Source organism: Sceloporus undulatus, chromosome 1, assembly GCF_019175285.1.
Source record: "Sceloporus undulatus isolate JIND9_A2432 ecotype Alabama chromosome 1, SceUnd_v1.1, whole genome shotgun sequence".
NCBI lineage: Eukaryota > Metazoa > Chordata > Lepidosauria > Squamata > Phrynosomatidae > Sceloporus > Sceloporus undulatus.
In genome coordinates, this window is record NC_056522.1 from 91,800,311 (window position 1) to 91,814,539 (window position 14,229).

Below are 14,229 nucleotides of genomic sequence, written 5' to 3' on the forward strand. Positions count from 1 at the left end.
TGCTTACTTCTCCTGATACCACATTTTTGAACTGGTAGGAATGATGAGCATGGTGGAATGTGGATTAGATGTCTCCAAACATCACCTTTAGGAAAGCCATTTGTTGTGAATGTGTAGTGTATAGTCTCCCTTTGAAGCAACATCTTCAGGTGTAGTGAATGTTTGATAGCAACATCTTCACTTGTAAATATATAGTTCTGCAAGGAGGACAACTTAAGGAAGCTGTAAAATTACTGCTGCTGCCAAATGGTTCTGTATGTGATAAAAACTGGGGATGCAATTCAGAGCTTATCAGAGAGAAAAGCACATTGGCATCTGCAGTGTGGGTAGCTATCTACCCTTTGGATAAGAAATAAGGATCCAATTCTTCATTTTCTTCCTTGTTTTTTCAACAAACTTCTAATCCTTGTAATACCCAAACTACAAACCAACATGTGTAGGCTACATGGTCAAAGGAAATAGAAATGCAAGGAGTACCAAAAAAATGAGAGACAAGTTACTTAATAATAATAATAATAATAATAATAATAATAAAATTTTATTTATATACCGCCCTTCTAAAAATCAGGGCGGTGAACAACAAGAAAAACAATACATTACAGTGGCCATTAGCAAACAATAATGAGATGGGCCACAAAGTATACAGAAAACCTACAAACACAGACAGATACCTACACAAGAACTCCAACCATCACCCAGAATAAAAAAGAAGCACAATAAAAAATAGTGGTAGACCAGGCAAAAAGGATCTGTGAACCCCACTTCCTGGAAGATGAATTGAAGCACCTAGATTGGGCTCTAAGGGTTAATGGTTACTCCAGCTCAGACATCAGAAGGGCTGCTAGACCCAGAAAAACTCACATGAGGGAAGACAAACAATGACCCAAATGGAAGGTATTTTTACTATACATTAAAGGAGTCACAGACAGAATAGGGAAACTGGTGAGGAAACACAACCTTCACATGATCTACAAACAGACCAAAAGATCCAGCAAATGCTGTGCTCAGCAAAGGACAGGAGAGGCTGCAGGAGTTTACCACATACTGTGCAGCTGAAGACAAATTTACATAGGGACCACCAAACACAGTGTTCAAACACGAGAGACATTGTAGACTGGGTCAGTGACAAAAATCAGTAGTAGCAGAACACATTATAAAACCACCTGGGCACAAAATGCTGTTTGAAAACAATGAAATTCTGGACCATACCAGCAACTATCAGGTCAGAATGCACAGGGGGGTCATTGAAATCCACAAACACCTACATAATTTCAACACGAAAGAAGAAACCCTTAAAGTAAACAAAGTTAGGCTACCAGTCCTGAAAAACACCAAAATCAAGACCCAGATCATCCAAATGAAAACCACACAAGGCCAGGGGGGTTTCCCAGCATACAAAGGATCATTAATTAAATAGACACCCTGAGGCCTTGCCATTCAACAACAGACCAACACAGATATTAATATGTAAATCACTTCCTCTCAATCAAGGGACACACAGTATCTATACCCCTGTCACATCCATGCCAGCATTCTCTGAAGATGCTAGCCACAGATGCTGGTGAAATGTCAGGAGTAAACTCTCCCAGAACACAGCCACATATGCCTGAGAGAGCTGGGAATTGGAGGCTCTGTTCTGCAGTGGGTCTAGTCCTACTTCTTGGGTAGATTCCAGATGGTGTCATTTGGGGACAGTTATTCAGCCAAGAGGGAGCTCAGGTCGAGCATCCCTCAAGGCACGATTCTGTCCCCAATGCTGTTCAATATTTACATGAAGCTGCTGACCGAGATCATCCGGAGGCATGAGGCGGGGTGTTATCAATATGCTGATGATACCCAAACATATTTCTCTATATCTCTGACTGTTGCAGTGACCAAGGAACGCATCTCTCTTTTGAACGACTGTCTTAGAGCGGTAATGGACTGAATGAGGGAAAACAAACTCAAGTTGAATCCAGGTAAGACAGAGGTACTAGCAATAGGGACTCCCAATCTCAGAATGGACTTATGCCAGCCAGTTCTGGATGGGGTCACATTTTTCCTGAAGGACTCTGTCCACAGTTTGGGGGTGCTCCTAGACTCGTCTCTCCATCTGACGGCTCAAGTGGATGCGACAGCCAGGAGCACTTGCTTTCAGCTTTGGCTGATACGCCAACTGTGCCCCTTCCTGGAGTGGGAAGACCTTGAAACAGTAGTGGTAACCTCTCGGCTCGACTTTTGTAATGCGCTCTACATGGGGCTACCTCTGTGTCAAGTTCGGAAACTTCAACTGGTACAGAATATGGCAGCCAGGCTGGTTACTGGCACATCTAGATCTGCCCACATTACACTAGTTTTAAAATCCCTTCACTGGCTGCCTGTTAGTTTCCGGGCAAGATACAAAGTGCTGATTTTAACCTTTAAAGCCCTACATGGCTTGGGTTCTGACTTCTTGCAGGAAGGCCTTCTCCCATATCATCCTCTCTGCACTCTTCATTCTGCTGGGAAGAATCTGCTTCAACCAAAGATTACTAGGCTTTCACCAGTGACCCAGCGTTCCTTTTTGACAGTTGCTCCTAGACTCTGGAACGACTTGCTGGACGAGATCCATCAGATTACCACCTTGGAAACCTTTAAGAAGACTATTAAGATGGATCTCTTCTGGCAGACCTTTCCAGACTAGGTCCACCTCCATTTTCCTGCCTCCCCACCTTCACTTCTCTCCTCTTTTCTCCATGCCCTTTTCCATCCTATCTGGACCAGGTATACAAGAATAGCAAAAATAATCTTGTGGCAACTTAATTTATGACAGCATAGGCTTCTGTGGACTGGAGTTCACAAATCAGAGGCTTTATCTAACCAGCTTGGTAAATTGTGGTCCCCAGGCCTTACTGCTTCTCAGAACTACAAAAAGATACCCCTAAAAGAATACCAATATTGTGGAGAGAAAGGCAATAGTGGTACAGAAAAAAGAAAGAGCAAAGGAGGAGGAGGAGAAAGGGAGTGTAGACATTTTTTAAAAATCTTAAAAGAGAATTTAAGAAGAAAGGGTTGGGGAGGCATGGCAAACATTTGACAGTTTTCTCAGCACACTCTCAGCTGGATGGAGCTTACCTGTTATTAACTGGCTTTCCAAATGCAATCCCTTGAAACCATAGCTAAAGTATGATGACTGTGGTAGCTGTCAACCTGGAGTGTGCTGAAATAAAATATTTTGCTATGTATTCTACAAAACCTTTGAATGTTTAATCCGTTGGGGATTAGAAACAAGAAAGTAGTCTGCTTGAAGTATTTAGGTGAATCAAAAATGAAATATAACACGCAATGCATTTTAAAGAACTGCTGATTTTTGCTGATGGCCTACCAATTTTTTTATTATTGTAACTGAATTTATTTTAGGTGCATTATATTTGTACTCAGCAAATCCCTACCTAATGGTATCTTCAATTTCTCACACTCAGACAAAGATTCTTCCACTGACTGCATTGTTCTGTCCTGGGCCCAGTGCTATTCAACATCTTTATCAATGACTTGGATGCCAGAATTGTGGGCATACTTATCAAATTTGAAGATGACACCAAGTTAGGAGGAGTAGCTAATACCCCAGACGACAGCATCAAGATTCAAAATGATCTGAATAGACTAGAAAGCTCGGCCAAAGCTAACAAAATGAACTTCAACATGGAGAAATGTAAGGTACTGCACTTAGGGCGGAAAAATGAAATGCACAGATACCTGGCTGAATGAGACTACGTGTGATCTAGGAGTCCAAGTAGACCACAAGTAGAACATGAGTCAATAGTGCGATGTCGCAGCTAAAAAAGCCAATGCAATTTTAGGCTGCATCAATAAAAGTATAGTATCTAGCTCAAGGGAAGTAATAGTGCCACTCCATTTTGCTTTGGTCAGGCCCCACCTGGAATACTGTGTCCAGTTCTGGGCACGACAATTTAAAAAGGATGTTGAGAAACTGGAGCGTGTCCAAAGGAGGGCAAATAAAATGGTGAAAGGTCTGGAAACCATGTCCTACGAGGAACGACTTAGGGAGCTGGGGATGTTTAGCCTGGAGAAGAGACGATTAAGAGGTGATATGATAGCCCTGTTTAAATATTTGAAGGGATGTCATATTGAGGAGGGAGCAAGCTTGTTTTCTGCTGCTCCAGAGAACAGGACCCGGAACAATGGATGCATGGAAAGAGGAAAAGAGATTCCACCTGAACATTAGCAGGAACTTCCTGACGATAAGGGCTGTTCGATAGTGGAACACACTCCCTCAGAGTGTAGTGGAGTCTCCTTCCTTAGAGGTCTTCAAACAGAGGCTGGATGGCCATCTGTCAGGGATGCTTTGATTTGGATTTCCTGAATGGCAGGGGGTTGGACTGGATGGCCCTTGTGGTCTCTTACAACTCTATGATTCTATGATTCTAAGTTGACATACCCTGGCAACTTTCCAGACAGAAAGAAACAATTGGACCCAATGGTCCAAATGTAGTACCAGTCCCTGACACATTGGAAAAAATTCTGGCCAGTCTCCCACATCAGATAGCCTGAGAAGCACTGCACTAGAATAGTAGCGTAAGACAAATGCAAACTGCTGCAGCCTTTCCTAGCTTGTGTGTTCGTCCTCATTAATATGTTTTGGCATCTTGACCATAGTAAGCATAAATCTGTTTGCAGAGGCCAACTGACACCTCTAGTAATCAGGATTTCTTCTGATATAACCTTGTTACCTAAAGGCTCACATAAGACTGAGGAAAATCATCAGCCTCACGTCACCACTTTTCACCTGCCCTACAGGCAAGTGCCATAGACTGTCAGGGGTCCTCAGGGAACTTTTGTACTAACAATGGTCCATAAAAATTATGACAAACTGGCAGCCTTGGTTTGGAGTGATTTTATAGATGTCCACTATTGCTGAAGGGAAAAAAAGACTCACTTCATATAAAGAGAGACTAGAATTTTCTCAGTTTTTTTATTGTGTCTTTAAAAAGAACATGATTCTTATTGAAGAACAAATATTTCAAAAGGTTTTGAAATAAAGGGGATATATTTCACATACAGTTGCCTATGAGTGTCTACTGTCAAAAAAGAGAGAATGCAGACCAAAAGAAATAAAATAGCATTTGCTGAAACATAATTTATTTTTCATACCACATAAATGATAGTATTTCAACAATCAAAAAATGATGAATATTAATTAAGTAATCAATTCAGTCATAATGCACACATGCACATGCACACACACCACTGTCATTCGAGTCAATTTGTTTTGGTAGAATACATGAAATTTCATTAAAAAAATTAAGCTATGCCACATGGAGGTTTGTTTGTGCAGAAGAAGTCTGATGTGAAGAGATATAGTAGCCACAGTAGGGTTCATTCCTGTTAATCATTCCCCTTCTGACATTCTTGTACCTTTCAAGCCATGGTCATGGAAGATAAAGAAAAACAGCAGAGAAATAAATAATGTTTCAGCAACTGCTATTTTATTTCTACTGGAGTGCAACAGATAGCCCAAGTGCCCTTCTCCACTTTCCAATTAAAAAGCAACTTCTGACTCAGCATATCCAGTTATGCAGGCTACAGGGTAATATAAATTATATGAACTAGGACTCACATTTCAGCTGTTGCTTTAGGCAAAGTACATTGCAGAAGACAGGATTTCTAAAAACTCTGAAAAAGTTTCCAGACCTTGCTTTAGTAATGAAGCTTTTGTTCATAATATGGCCTGTTACAGACTGCCAAAATAAAGCTGCTTCGGGTCTCTTTGGAGGTATGCTATTTAAATGATGCATGGGTCCTAAGAGTCCGGAGGTCGCGCCAAAGCCACACTCCATTCCTAAGCACTGGAGTGCAGCTTTGGTGCAGCTTCTGGATTCTTAGGGTGCATGCATCATTTAAACAGCATACCTCCAAGGAGACCCGAAGCAGCTTTATTTTGGCCGTCTGTAACAGGCCTATATTAACATTAGTTAGCCTTACTAAATGAGATAGGGCTAGAATTGACCTTCACTCCACTGTCTTTAATGGCTGGAGCAATTTTCCGCAGCCCTTTTTCCTAAAATGAAGGGAATAATCTCCACTGAAATCAAGGAGACTTCCATGCATTTTAACTTGCACAGCATTAGAGTATGGGAGTTACTTCAGTGGTAAAATGTTAATTTGGTGAACACAAAAGCATTTGATTCATGAATCTGCTGGCAAAATTCTCCATGCTAGAAAAATGCACAACTGAAGAAAACACAGGTGCAAATGCAATAAAATCATTTTTCCTAAACAAACATTGGAACAAATGTAAACTAACTGAATCATCCCCTAGGGAAGCTAATGTAATGAACAGGAACTCTTGATTTGACTTCAGCTGATTTAGGGTAGCCGTTTTTGCTAAATTTATACATCCTTTTCCCCGAAGGTAAACCTTGTTAATACATATTACTTTTGAGGAAACATATATTGGGATACACTGTTATTGTAGGAAAAGTTTAAAACTTGTCAGCTTTATAACAAATTCATAATCAGCCTGATCCACTGAGACAAATCTGTTTATGGAAAAAGATCTCCAGCATAGATCTGCTCTGCTAAGGGCAAAACAAGCTATCACATTGAGCAATCTGAGAAATCTCTATTAAAGCAGGTATTGTTTTAGTGACTCTTGTTAAAATGCAATGCTGTAATATGGTTCCAAAGGTAGATTCATAGTTAAAACTGACTTTGTATTTGTGTAGGTAGCATCTTATGTAGTGTAATCATTCAAGAGGGTCCTGACAATGATTGTGGCAGGAACATCTGTGAACAAGGTACCTTGCTGATGTACTTTATGATGCATTTCTGTGGGTTACTCAATAATCAAATAAGTGACCAGGTGTAATATATGACTCACCCCTTAGAAAAGATTGCCACTGTGCAGATCATCTCATTAGCTATTAGGAGAAACAAGAGAAAGAGAATATTGGGAAAGGGGTCAGATTAGATAAAACATCATCTGCATTGTTAACAATTATTTGAATGACATTTAAAATGTGAACATCAGGCATGCACATGACCTACAGAGGCTATAAAACCCTAACAGTTTAGGTCCAGATTATCTCCCTGTATGAGCCTGCTTGAGTTTTAAGATCTTTGTGGGAGGACTTTATCTCAGTCCCACCACCATCACAGATAAGCTTGGTGAGGACATCAGAGAGGACCTTCTTGGTAGCTGCTTCCAGGCTGTGGAACTGCTTCCACCAAGAAGATATTATGATACCAGAAGGGAAAGACCTTGTCATCTAAGCAGACATGTGTGGGCTGATAGCCGATAAAGACTGGCACTTTGTACCAGCCTGTTGGCAGATCCAGGATGCAGCATGTGCATGCTGGACGCTCTAGCCCTGTCCCCAGGATGCCATTTTGGCAAGTGGTCTACATGGCACACATCATCATGGCACAACTCTGGTGCTGCATCTATACGATGCAGCACTGAAAGGGCGTCATAAAGCCAGACCATGGCAGCTATGGCACCCCTTGAAGGATGCAAAAAGGAGCACTACAGTTCAAAAAGGATGTTGAGAAACTGGAGCATGTCCAAAGTAGGGCAACTAAAATGGTGAAGGGCCTGGAAACCATGCCCTATGAGGAATGACTTAGGGAGCTGGGGATGTTTAGCCTGGAGAAGAGAAGATTAAGAGGTGATATGATAGCCCTGTTTAAATATTTGAAGGGATGTCATATTGAGGAGGGAGCAAGCTTCTTTTCTGCTGCTCCAGAGAACAAGATCCAGAACAATGGATGCAAGCTACAGGATAAGAGATTCCACCTGAACATGAGGAGGAACTTCCTGACAGTAAGGGCTGTTCAACAGTGGAACACACTCCTTCCTCAGAGTATAGTGGAGTCTCCTTCCTTGGAGGTCTTTAAACAAAGGCTGGATGGCCATCTGTCAGGGATGCTTTGATTGAGAGTTCCTGCATGGCAGGGGGTTGGACTGGATGGCCCTTGTGGTCTCTTCCAACTCTACAATTCTATGATTCTATGAGCTTTAGCTTTCTTTATACTATTCCTGTAAGCTTGTGTTAATATCTGTACTCTTACTTTGCGATTTGTGCTTCCTTCCCTTCTTTATGCACACTGTTTCCCCCCTTTCATGTCTTCCTTGAGTTTACTGTGCAGCCACATTGGCTTTTTCAGATATTTCCCATTTTTCTTCTTCCAAGTGCTATGTTTGCGATTATGCTTTTTGTAACTCCTTCTTCAAGAACTCTCACCCTTGCTAGGTATCTTTTTCTTTTAGTATGTTAGCCATGGGATTCCACCAAGCATGTCACTGAACTTGTTAAAATCAGCTTTCCTGAAATCCAAGAACTGTGTTTGACTATACAGTACTCTTCTTTGCCCTTTCCCACAATCATGAATTCTAGCATTACATGGTGACTTCATCTTAAAGTACCAACTTTCATTCCAGTGACCAAGCTCTCCCTATTAGTTAGTATCATGTCCAGGATTTCTGGCTCCCTTGTTCTTTTCTCTACCTTTGAAAAAGGAAATTATCTGTAAGGCACATCAGGAATTTTTTGGTGAGCCTATACTTAGCAAATATCTCCCAGGAGATATCAGAATAATTGAAGTCCCCCATAACAACTAATTTTTGCATCTTTGAGATTTCTGAGGGTTTTTTCCCCCTAACATCATCCACCACCTCTTCTTGGTTTGGTGACCTGTTAGCAAGCTCCTATCAAAATGCTGTGTTTATTTATTTCTCCATTAATATTTGTGCTAATACTCTCAATCGGTCCATTCTGATCACTTCAGCTTCCTTAGTGGAAGTAAAAAAATATTCTCTTCTCTAGTCCAGATTGCTCCTTGGAACTGCAAGCACAACTACTCAGCCTTCTTTTGTGCTCTTAAATGGAAATAATGTACACTTACAAACAAGATTCCTGAAACATCCAGAGTTAAGGTTATCCTGTTTAGATTTTTTTAAAAACCAGAAAGATAACGACTTATAGCCATTGCAGAAATGAACCCAGATCTCATAGATTCAAGAATGATTCCATTTTTTTTCCTTTTGTTTCTCTATAGTTATCTTTTTGAAGTACTGATAGGTATTTGTCTTAATTTTAGAATGGAAGCAGAGCTTAGAAACATCCTTAGATCCTCTTGGTTCCAGCAACAAGAGCTGATATTATGGAAAATGTCTCAATAAAAGCTTCTCAGAATATTCCCAAAAGCATATTTGGAATTGTTCAACAAGCAACTCTTTGGTCTATTGATGCTAATTAAATTGTTGTTTTCTTAAACATGTTTATCCCAGACCTCAACTGAAAGGGCTTCCAGAGCAGCTTATATAAGATGAACAAATAGAAGACAGTCCCATCCCTAAAGCATAAGGCAAAAGGGGAAAAAATGTTGAGAAAAACAAGTATATTCAGTTATAAATTCTTAAATTTGCACAGAATTTCTTATAATGGACAACTGGAATGGAAACAATTCACAGATAAACAGAGAGGAATGGGTGTGGACTCTCTAATGAGAGAGAGTTGATGGAGTGGTTCTTTTCCCTACCCTCTATTCCATGCACCACGGTGGAATTTGTTAGGTATCAACTGAGGGAAAAGGGCGTTGATCTAGTGAAAGGTCTGGAAACCATGCTCTATGAGGAACAGCTTAGGGAGTTGATATGTTTAACCTGGGGAAGAGAAGGTTAAGAGGTGCCATGATAGCTATGTATAAATATTTGAAGTGATGTCATGTTGAGGATGGAGTAAGCTTGTTTTCTGCTGCTCCAAAGACTAGGGCATGGAGCAATGGATTCAAGCTACAGGAAAAGAGATTACACCAAAACACTAGGAAGAACTTCCTGACAGTAAGAGCTGGTTGACAATGGAATGTGCTGCTTGGGACAGTGGTGGAGTCTCCTTCTTTGGAAGTTTTTAAGTAGAGGCTGAATGGTCATCTGTCAGGAGTTCTTTGATTGTATATTTCTGCATGGCAGGAGATTGGGCTGGATGGCCCTTGTGGTGTCTTCCAACTCTGTGATTCTATGATGTCTCAACAAAATGCCCCCATTTCCCTTCTTACCTTCTGCTGCCATCAGATGGAAGGGAATATATCAACATTATGAACAATTTATCTGGATCATATATTTGAGCACAGTACCCAGAGATTATGCTTTCTGAATTATCCTGTGAGATACAGAATGATCAAGTGACAATGAAAGAAAGAGAAAAAGAGAGAGATTTTAAATGGCTTGTGTACTTACATTTTTTTTTTCTTTCACTGTATGAAAACAGCTACTTGCACTTGAGGGCAAAGGCTGAATTTTAATCTATACAATATGGGTGAAACCCACTTCTCCTCACAGCTCTCTGCCATGTGTGTGTGCTGCAAATTCCCACACAGTATATTTAATTTGGTCACGTAGCCCACTGACCTTGTTTCCAGTGAGGGGATAAACAGTGTTGTCAGTCATGCTTCAGGCAATCCAAACAGTTTGATACACTTGCATTGCCTGCAATGCAACCTTAGCACATAGATGTGCATTGCCCAAACATGGATCAATGTTGTTCAAAGTTCATATGTACATTCTGAATATCATATTGAATACACAAATCATTACCTATCATTCACACTATGTAGGGCAAAGGGGCGTTGTAGGAGGCACCGAAAACATAAAAACACAAATTCATTTCCTTCATGCCTGACAGTTTCCTACATAATGACTTTGCTAAAAAAGAAAAGGAGAAGTACATTTTAAATGTAAACAGTGTTTATTTTTACTGTGGTTTCCCCCCTGCCAATCACACTTCCTTAACCTCACCCGTCTTTTCTCAGTATCTAGACTAAAACAAAAACACATGATAATTACCAGACTTTGGTTTGAATAAATAAAAAAGGGCCTCCTCAAAATCTCTAAAGCAAGCACTTTAATGCATAAACTTTTAAATTTTAACTCTTGAGACACTGGTGTTTGCCAAAATTCTAAGGGAATCTTGTGTATCTAGGGAATAAACAGAGAACCCTCCAGTCCATCTGATACCATTCGGCCTTGAAGGGAGAGATGCAGGCCCAGTTGTATTGGGCCTAGCCTGGGCTAAGAAGCAGAGCCCTCCCTCCAGTCCATCTGTTGCCATCTGGCCTTGAAGGGAGAGAATAACAGCTGGACCTCTTCCCCTTCCCCACTGTCATTCCCTTCTCTTTTTGTGTCATGTCTTTTTAGATCGTAAGCCTGAGGGCAGGGAACCATCTCATTAACCATTTATAAGCCTCTCCCTAAATAAATAAATAAAATAAACCCTACTGGACCCTGAGTTGAAATGCAGCCTATGTCACATCCCAAAATGATTCATGTTGGAAGAAGGGAGAGCAGGAAGGCAGGAAGGGAGAGGAAAGGAATGGATCACATAATGGGGTGGGAGTGTTAGAAAGAGAGAGAGAGAGAGAAACTACCATTGCCACTACTGCCCTATGTGAACATTTCTAAATTGAGAAAAAAGTATTACATTTGGATGATCTGAAGACAGCAGAGTGACTTTGCTCTGCCCAGACTCATTGCCAACAAGTAAGAGTTAGCTGTATAGCTAGTACAAACCTAAAAGTTATCAGATGAGAATGTGTGGCTCAAAATTTGAGTAAAAGGTAAGGAAGAGCAACATATCTTAACTTTTCACAGCAAAAGAAAAGAAATGTTCTTCTTCAAGCCGCTAGGTCAGTTTCTCTCCTCAACACTTCTCCCCTCAAGAAATTTGAGAGCAACCTTACATCATGACATTGCATAGTTCTGAACTGAGAGGAAACCACAGATCGTGAAACTTGTTTTGTTCTAAACTCTCAGATTGTTGAATATGTTCTTAGGAGTTTATCACATAGGGAAGATTGGAAGTTTAAAAAGGTAAGAACCCATGATTATCCACTGTATTAGGCGCAACTGGTTTTCACACGACATGCGCAAACTGCTAAGAATCCAATCAAAAAGAGACATGAAACAGCAATTAGTCATTTTCAGGAAAACACAATGAATTCATTTCCGTTTCATTCATGATATCACTTTTTTTTCTTTTTTTCTTTTTCTTTTTTTTGCACAATTGCTCTAGTGTGAAAGCTCTTCGTGGCTTATTCACGAGATTCTCACAGTTTTTGTATTTGTTGCCCCATTTCCCATGGTTCTTTGGGGTGAGTTTACTTCCAATGCTGCTATGTCATGCCCGGTTACTTTCCTATTTTTTGGGTAATGTTTTGTTCTTTATACTTAGGTCGGATACTATTTCTGGGAAAGTAAAGGACAATATAATATATTTTTATACAAAAAATTGTGTAAATAAAATTGTTTATTTCTCTGGGTGATTGTGTTTGCTGCCATGGGTGCTCTGTGGTGATTTCTGGTGATGCAACTAATTCTTCTGTGTGCAGGTGCAAAAACACAATTACCAAACCATCAATGGGATTAACACACATCTGTGTGAAAACCAAATGTATGTTCCACTTAAGTAATGAGCCTCTAATGCGTTATTGTGTTCTGCATGTGAAAATCATTTGCGCACTTTTGCAGGATGCAGATGTTTTAATGATTATCAGGATGGAGGTACATATGGTTCCCATATGATAAAATCCCTAGACTCTTTCAACTACTGTTATTGTTTTAAACGGTTAAAACTGAACACTGTCCTGAGAGCCTTTATATCAAAAAGAGGGAAATAAATAGACACAGAAGAAATATTGCCAAGTATGGGAGTCACTGCGGGAAAGAACACAGACATCATGTTTGGAACAAAGAAGGCCACAACTTTATTAAACCACAGCAACATATTGTAGGGTTGGCTCCAATGCATGAGGCCTGGATTTGTCATCCATCAATCCCTGATTGATCAATGAAACCCAATTGCTTGGTCACGGCCAAGCTTCGGGAGGACAAGGGGCCACCAGTTAGCAACACCCGTCACCCTATGCTAACCAGTTATTCACATATGCGCATCTCCGCCCCTTGTCACTGGGGGACACTGAATCGATGTGGCCCCGCAATGGTGACACCACTACAATCTCAGCACCCCTGTGTCCCCGTTGGACTCCGATCCAGGGCTACGCAGCTCTGGAAACCACACCCAACAGGTCTAAGACCTATGCAACTACCAACCTCCCCAAAGTTGCAGCAGGAAGCTCCTTGACACCGAAACGAGCGAAGGTGGCTGGGGAGAGCCGGACTGAGAATGGCAGTGAGGTCCCAGCCCACGTGGCCTTTTAAATGCCTGCTGCCCAATGGGGGGGCCAAGTAAGAGCGGGAGTTCCATCTTCCCAGCTCCCCAGCCAATCCTGGGCAACATTGTGGCCAATGCTGCCCAATCCGGAGGCACTTTGGGCCCCGGCACCACCTGGGACATGTAGTCCCATGCCGAGAGGGAGTGCCTCCCCTTCCAGCCCCCCAGCTAGCAAATCGCTGGGCAGGGAGCCTGCCACGAGGGCTGCTGGGGGCCGGAGCCAGCCGGGAGCGAACCATAGATGCATCTCTCCCAGCTTGGCAACCAGGCCATCCCTCTGAGTCGGGCGGCCTCATTACTTACCACTACAGTGGACCCTTGTTATATGCTGGGGTTTGGTTCCAAGATCCCCCGTGTATAACAAAATCCGTGTATGCTCAAGTCCCATTACATATAATGACATAGCAAAATGGTGTCCCTTATAAAAAATGGAAAATCAAGGTAAATTTATACTTTTTTGGAAGATTTTCAAACCATGTATGCTTAAATCCGTGTATAAGAAATCCGTGTATAAGAAGGGCCGACTGTACTGATAAATACTCTTTTGCTTATATTTCATCTGCCTTCCCCATCACTAACACACGCCTTTCATTTGGGACAACATGCATTATAGTTTGAGTGTTAGACTACAACTCTGGAAACCAGGTTTGGCGGGGCCGCAGGGTACTTCTCCAGGGCTGGGCTTCTTTGATTCCAAACAAGGCCAGAGACTCCTAATGCAATAATGCTGATAAACTGTAATTGGAAACAAAACAGAACAACTTTCCAAGTGTTTCTTCACACCACCCCTTTTACTCCTAGTTAATTTCACTGGAGCTTAAGAGAGTTTCATAAAGTTCTCTACCTCCTTACAACTCCTCTTCATCACTGGCTGAAGGGTCTGCAGATCAACACCTACCTTCTAAATTCCAATGTGATGGCCCTTTTGACCAGTAGCTCCACCTGAGCCCTCCGTTTGGCAGTTGACTTGGTGCTCTGGCTGCTCTCAGGTATTCTCCCAGGAAGCCTTCTTCAAAGGGATTCC

General features: G+C 41.4%; 1 long non-coding RNA gene across 1 annotated transcript; it reads right to left on the bottom strand.

Moving 5' to 3' along the window:
• Window positions 1-5,233: 5,233 nt before the first annotated feature.
• Window positions 5,234-10,349, bottom strand: LOC121927525. The gene is made up of 3 exons (XR_006103264.1): window positions 10,217-10,349; window positions 6,860-6,899; window positions 5,234-5,394 (listed from the first exon to the last, which is right to left on the bottom strand). It is a non-coding gene; the product is annotated as an uncharacterized LOC121927525 (long non-coding RNA).
• Between the last annotated feature and the right edge of the window lie 3,880 nt (window positions 10,350-14,229).